The following is an 8,289-nucleotide window of genomic DNA, read 5'->3' on the forward strand; positions in this document are numbered from 1 at the left end:
AGAAGTGCAGGGCAGAAATCTTAATATAAATAAATAACATGCTAAGACAAAAGTGGCTAAGCTTTTCTAGCCCAAGGGCCACATCACTACCTTGCAATTCTTCTAGGGATAGGGGCTACCAAGGAGCATGACCACATAGCTGACATGCACTCATCAAGTGCACATCCACACACGCCACTCACACAAACATCAACTACATGAAAGGGTTTCCTCACCAGCACTGCCCCATCTTGCTCAGCAGTGCTGTGAGGGGGAAGAGAAATAGCCCTCCCTCTTCCTAGTATGGTGCTACTTTCCTCCTTCTCTAGTGACCTTACCACCGTCAGCTGTGATACTGGCACTGGAGCTTTCCTTTCCTCTGTGCATTGCCACTTCTGGCAGATCAAAGTGCTCTAGACAGAGCACTACAATCTGCTCTGAGGTTTCCCAGAAAATCAAAGTGCTCTTTCCTGTTGTTGGCATGAATGGATCACCCATGCTTTTTTCTGGAGCAATCTGATCTGCTAGCAGTGGCAGCTTGCAAAGAGGAAGAGAGGTTCCTTGCTCAGGATTGATGTTGCTGCCATTTTGCCACAGCCAATTTTGATTCAGCCAGTTGTCCACAGACAGCTTTCCGAGTCATGTGGCCAGCATGACTAAACTGCTTCTGGCGCAACGGAACACCGTGACGGAAACTAGAGCGTGTGGAAACATCGTTTACCTTCCTGCCACAGTGGTACCTATTTATCTACTTGCACTGACATGCTTTCGAATTGCTAGGTTGGCAGGAGCTGGGACAGAGCAACGGGAGCTCAGCCTGTCGGGGGGATTCGAACCGCCGACCTTGCGATCAGCAAGCTGAAAAGACTTAGTGGTTTAGACCACAGCACCACCTGCGTCCCTTATTTGTGTTATTAAGGCCATCTGAAAGTAGTAGCTAGCTCCCTGATACAGTATCCCTTATAGGTGACTGTCCAGACTTTGCTTTAAAACTTCTAACAAAGGAGAGCCCAGCACCTTCCAAGACAGTCAGCTGAAGATATGAGAATCTTCAATAAATTATTCTTAGGCTGCTCCTAGATTGTGGCAATTTTCAAGTGGAATTTAATCCCATATGGGCAAATTCAGGTCTCGCTATTGGGCTGATTTACAGTTCAAGCCAGCTTCCCCAAAAGTTCAGAATTTTTTCTGGTAAGAAAGGTGATGGGACAATGCAGTGGCAAATGAGTGATCATGCTTGACACAATGTCATCTAGTCACCCCTCGAGCAAATTGAGATGAATGCTCATTAAATCGCCACCCATGTCTAATCTGAGTGAATGCTCAGTAAGCAGGTCATCTTGAAGTGACCCTACTGTTTATTCTAAAACTCCTCTCCTGGAATTTGAACCCTTTGGTTTGGGTCCTACCCTCTCGAGCGACATCAAACAAATTTGCTTCATCCTCTGTGCAACAGCCCTTCATATATTTGAAGATGGCTATCATATCACTACTTCATCATTTCTTTTCCAGGCTGAACTTTCCCTACTCCTTCAGTCTAATTAGTGTTTCCGAATTAAATGCAATTTATACTGTATATTGCAAAACTAGATAGAACCTCAAGAACCTCTCTCTTGCAGTGAGTTTAGCATCAATTTTATTTTTAAAAATAGCAATTTTGAGACCATACTTCCCCATTACAAATAGGCCTCTTACATAAGTAATAAAAGACAGCAGCATGCCAGAGATATACATTAAATAAATACTGCTGACTCAAGGAAGAATTGAGTTATGGGTTACAGTAAGCAGACAGAGTATTATTAAAAGTGAAATCGATGATTTATTTTTAACGAGTTCAGCCACTTGGCCCGTCATTCCTCAAATAGTGCAGTTGTTAATTTAACAGAAGTGATAAAAGACATCCCATTTATCTTAATTGTTTTAGTCAACTTGGTTACACTGCTTTTTTTGCTTTTGCAACTATAGAGACAAACACTTTATATCGGTTTCTTTCAGTTGTTACAGTTTACAGCACTCATAAAATGTGATATGGAGCCCAATTCTAAGAGAGGAGCTGCAATAATATAGAAAGTCATCAGAGATACCTTAGCTACAGAGATGTCCCATGTGAGGCCATTGGGGTATCGTTGTTATGCTGTGTTGCCTATTCAAAAAATCTGTTTATTTTATTTGCAAATTTACAATCACTTACTACACAATATTTTCATTACTATACATGTTTAATTGCTAAAAGGTGTATTTAGAATGGTAGCCTCATGGGGGAAGAGACCAGCATTTCAGCCTATTTGTGTTATGTGTGTGTGTGATACACACATCCCTTTTGTTATTTCAAAAACAAGCAGGAAAAAATTGAGGGGCACTAAATATCTAGTAAATTTTCAAATATTAAAAATTACATACTATCCTTTTGAACTGAAAAACAAGCTTTGTGCCTTTGCAGGCCCTTAAAATCCAACATGGAACTTGTCACAACTTTTTCAGCATCATTATCTCAGTCTATTGGGGTGAAACAATTAACGTTAATGAAGAGAACTTTGTGGAGTGAACTTATCAAACCGAAAGTCAGTAATTGAATGCAAGGGTAGATTTACTGTAGAGAGTAATATTAAGAACCCCAATGCATTTGAAGTGACAGCTCACTCTCCACTAGGGAATATGTAATCATTTCCTAACTTATAACAGCACATAAAACTGAAACGACCACATATTCCTTGCCCATTTAACACTTTCTCAACTCCCCTCTGTTTCCACTGTGTCAACTTTTGGCTGTGTACACACCATACATTTAAAGCAAATTCCTCTCCACAAAAGAGTCCTGGGAACTGCACTTTATTAAGGGTGTTGGGAACTGTAGTAGCTGTTGGAGGCGGAAATGCCTCGGGATTATTTGGTTTAAATGCATGGTGTTTATGCAGCCTTAGATTGTAAGCACCTCTTGTTCACTGTTGAGCGGGGTGGTTGGGTGGGAGGTTGTAACCCTCTAGAGGTTGTTGGACTCAAAGTCCAATCCGCCCCATCAGCTTGGCCAATTGCCTTGACAATAATGGAAGCAGCAACATTTGGAGAACCACAGGTTCCCCTCCCTTGATGCATTATTATTACATTGATTCCCTGCCTTTCACCAGACAATTCCCAGGGCAGCTACAAAAATTTAAATTCAGTATGAGAAACAAATTACAGTCGTAGGGACAGGATGAGTCCAGAAAGTACATGTCTCGAGTGTCAAAGGCCAGGGGAAAGATGCGCATCTTCAGCATTCGCCTAAAGCTGTATGGTGAAGGTTCCACAGCACACAGATGACACTATATAAATAAAAAAGAAATAACAGCCACTGTAGTTTGCAGTGTAAAATGCCTGGATGCTGAATCAAGAGGATGAACTGCTCTGAATTAAGCCACTGCCATGTGGTTCATTCGACCACACATCCGAAATGCAGAACTTGCAGAATTGGGCCCAACATTGTGAGATACATACGGTATAAGCAGGGCTTCTTTCGGCCAGAACCAGGGCTGGATTTATGTATAAGCTAAAAAAAGCTATAGCTTAGGCCCCCACTCTTTTTGGGGGCCCCCCAAAAATTAAAGGGGCAAAAAACTGGATGTACATTTCCAAAATATAAGATAAGAAACAAGTAAAATAAAACCTACATACAGCAACAGTGGCAAATGACTTTAGATACCTATTAGGGCCATAAATTATCACAATGCATATATTCAGCACAAAAAACAGTGGCAATTTGTTGTTGACAAAGGACAGCTGGACATATAAATGGCCCCATTACCTTCAGTAGCTTAGGGCCTCATCAAACCTAAATCTGGCCCTGCCTGGAACTCACAAGAACTCAGTTCCGGCGCCTCTCAGGTGGGCACCACTGCCATTATCAGAGAACAAGGTAGGTGTTCACGGTGAGTTCTGGCACTTATTTTTCTAGAAAAATAGCACTGAATATAATATACAGGAAGCATGAGAAATGTGCATGTGAGTTACTTGCAGATTGGCTTTCTCTTCTTTGTTGCCATGTCTAAAATTACTCCTAAAACTGCACATCATAATCCTGAACTTGGTGGCAAAGATGCAATAATCACATTTAGGCAGCAGCCTGCTTTGTTTGTTCTGCTGACCTCCATAATAAAATCATTTCTGTTGTATTTTGAAATAACTATACCATTAAGCAAACAAACCTACAACAATATTTATCAAGCTAGTAAATCCAGACACTTCCAGGATATGTTTGATATTGAGAAATGTGTTTTCTCTTGTATGTCTATTGATAAAATATGGTGTAATGATAATCTAATGGGCACAATAAAATGACCTCATACATGAATAAATCCTCTTTGTTCTAATTTATATCAGATCCTTACTTGCAAGGAACTCATCATTAATAAACACTTGCTAGGGAAATAAACCTCTTATACATATGATTTTCATCTTTGAAGGGGCATAATATTGCATCAGGGATTTGGTTGTGGCATAAAGTGATTTGCAACTGTGAAAAGTGCTTTGAGAAAATTACAGACCATAAATTACTAGTTACATTGAATTACCAGTTGCCAAATAAGGCCTGTTTCCAACAATGAAGTTACTGTAGCAAAATGATTTCAAAGGTGGGAGCTTGCAGAATCTCAGAGTAGCAGTCAACAGAGAAAGAAAGGGAGAAATATCAAGTCTTCCTGATATATGTAGGCTTTCTGGATTCCAGACCAGCCGGCTCTCAATTTAAGCATGAGATTTGAAGGTTCACCCCCTTCCCCTCACTTTGAAAAGTGATCTTTCAAAGTTGCTCTTGTTCTGCTCTGCTTGACCTTCACTGTGTTTCCCTCTGCAATTAGTGGTGTACTGTGGCAACTGAGAATGTGAGCTGTGAGCCAAGTCCCCGTTTCAAATATTGCCTTATTGCCATGAGTTCACTAGATGGCTTTTGACAAGCTGCTGTCAGCTCCAGCCCAGCCCAGCCCACTCCACTGCCAATCTGCAAGATCAGGATAACAGGACTGATCTACCTTACAGGATATTGTCAGAATTAACGGAGGCTATGTCTGTACAGTAAAGCAGAACTACTATACCTGTTCTGGTGAAATCGCTGCAATCCAGTTTCAATACATGTGATAATGGCTTGCTGCTTTAGCAATGAACTGCTGAAGAAGTGAGTGTTGCCCTTAAATCACAATAATGTGCTGCTTTCTAACTTGTACATCTAATTTCAGGCGCCATACCTGATATCGACTGTTTTTAGAACCCACAATAGGTGATTCTCCAGTTTCTGGTGGAAATTATATAAATAAAAGGAACATTCTCTTTTTCCCCCTGTCCCCCTGCTTTATCCATAAACAAATTGAAGGGAAAGAACATTAAAAAAATAAAACCCGGAGCTCAGTTAATCACCCTATGTCTTCAGTAGTCTGCTTTTCAGCAGCATTTTAGAGCAAGAAAAATACTCTGCTATTTTAAGAAATATGTGGGGGCGGGAAGGGAAAAATATAAAATTCTGAGTCAGTGAAAAGTCCACATAAAGAATTATATCCTGGTCTTCTATTAAAAGTGGTTCTCTGCCTGAGCTGCAGGTCATTTTCACCAGAAATATTAGGGCTTAAGCTAATTCAGTTCCATTATCTGGATTTTGGATAAGAATCAAATCAACAAAAAGGAATCCCAACAAATAAAAGGGCTACATGCCACTGGATTCAGTAAAATGGAAACACAACCAAAAGTGACACAAAACAGAAAAGAAAATGTTTAACATTATAGTTTCATGCAGGATAGGTGTATCAGTGGCTATCGGTCATAATAGCTGTGTTCTACCCACACTCTTCGAGGCAGTATACCTCTGAATATCAGTGGCTGGGAAAGTGGTGAAAGTATTGTTTTGCTCATATCCTGCTTGCCATGGGCATTTGATTGGCTTCTGTGAAAACAGGATTGCGGATTAGATCAGGGGTAGGCAACCTAAGGCCCGGGGGCCTTCTCAATCCAGCCCACGGACTGTCAGGGAATCAGCGTGTTTTTACATGAGTAGAATGTGTCCTTTATTTAAAATGCATCTTTGGGTTATATGTGGAGCCTGCCTGGTGTTTTTACATGAGTAGAATGTGTGCTTATATTTAAAATGCATCTCTGGGTTATTTGTGGGGCATAGAAATTCATTCATATTTTTTTTCCAAAATATAGTCCGGCCCACCACACGGTCTGAGGGATGGTGGACCAGCCCACAACTGGAAAAGTTTGCTGACCACTGGATTAGATGGGCCTTTCACCTGATCCATGTTCTAGTTCAAACACAACGGGGGATTGCTGGAGAGAATGTCCTCAGGATGAATCTTGCAAACATATACTGTCAACTTCTGAATATTTGTCTTTTCTATAAAGAAAAAAAATGATCCTGTGTCTTTGGCTCGACTGCCTTACAAGCAAAGTCACATAGGACCAATTAGGTTCTTTAAAAATGTAAATGCACTTACCAAGCTTTCATATAATTGGAGCACATGATACATGCCCCTTATGTACAAACAGCTCAATACAGGCTTAACTGTGCTCACATAGGAAGACTTGAGGGGTACAGAATCACAGAGTGAAAAAGTGAGGGGGAAAGAGGCGTAGGATTGTGAGGGGATGGCAGGGTCTGTTTTATAGGGTTGGGAAGCTGGGCCATACCATATGTTGAAGTCACCACTGCTTGAGAGATTTTGTACCTCGCAGAACACTAATGAGCCAGGAGACACACACAAATACACTAAAGCCTTGTTGACACCATACAGTTGACTTGCTATAGCAAAATGAGGTCCCTTGTTGGACTTTTAAAAGAGGAGTCATAACAAAAGAATGCTAGAGAAATGGTGGTCTCTCCATTATTCATGTGCTTCATTTTTACACTGACTTGCTGTGCATAGTGCAGCTAAATTATAAACATGGGACACTCTTTGTAACCTTTAGCAGCAAGCAGTCTGAAGAGAGCTTCAAAAGTAAATGGGAAGACTTGTTACCACAAAAGAACAGGAGTTTTCCCTCTAGTTTCAGTTTACTTTCTAATTCATGTCTCTATCTGGAATCTGCCTTGCTGCCCCACTCCCCTCAGCCATCCTTCTAAATTATTGTAATTTTCCAAGATTTAATGATCCTATAACTTCACAACCCGCCTCCCCCACCCCAAAATAAGAAACCTGGTGTTTTACAGTACTTAAAGTAAGCTCTCTAGGATGCTGTGGTGTTCCGTCTAATTAGGGTTGCTGTGGTGTTCAGTCAGTCTGGCTTTCTTTTTGCATTGCCACTTCATTGATGTGGCACTTCAGAGAATGGTTTTAGTAGAGCTGGAGTCACCAACCTTTTCGGGCTCATGGGCACAGATTCCCAGGAAAATGTTGCTAGTGATTTAGTGAGGATACTCCGACCAAAAAGAGTATTTCACTAAATGTCTTGTTTTTGTAAATGTCAAGAGTATTTCATTTTTTCCTATGACTGACTTCAAAAGTAGCGTGCACACACCCCATTCACACATTCTATGTACGGAGGGGGATTATGCATTAAAATACATTATTTCAATTTGCTCCTGACGGCTATGCAGTGAATCATTGTAGATATCTGAACCAGTGAAGACTATATATGTAGAAGTCTATGGTATATAGGTTTATTCAACTGAGACATCTATGTTCAACATGTGGCCATCTGGAGTGAGGTCAGCAATTGTTCATGTACTGCTTATAATCAACAATTGAAGTGAGATAACCAGGAAACACCATTCAGATACTGGGCCTTTGAATTTTCCAAGGAACTGAGTGAGGATATAACCACTGCACACTGCTACTGAAGGTAATGGGGCCCTTTATATGTCCAGCTGTCCTTTGTCAACAACAAATTGTCGCTTTTTTTGTTGTTGAATATGTGCTGTATGGTAATTTGTGGACCTAATAGGTATCTAAATCCATTTTATTTGTTTTTTGTCTTATATTTTTGAAATGTACATCCAGTTTTTTCCCCTTTAAATTTTTTTGGGGGCCCAAGAGAGTGGGGCCCTAAGCTATATAGCTTGTTTAGCTTATACATAAATTTGGCACTGATCAAGAGGCACAATGCATGCACCTTTTCCCAGAGTCTTGAGGCAGGTAAATGGTACAGTGATCTGGCATCCTACATATGGGAAGAAACTTTGGCAATCCTATACTGGAAAACACTCTGTGAGCAAAAGACCACTGTTTGATTAATTTGTATTCTCTTTCCAGCTTGCTGTAATAACATCAACTTCAAGTGATAAGGATGCTGCTAAATCTGCTTTAATTAATGTCAACTCTCTCAGTAATAAATCACTATTAATTCTCA

This window comes from Podarcis melisellensis (genome assembly GCF_964234715.1).
Source record: "Podarcis melisellensis genome assembly, chromosome: 4".
NCBI lineage: Eukaryota > Metazoa > Chordata > Lepidosauria > Squamata > Lacertidae > Podarcis > Podarcis melisellensis.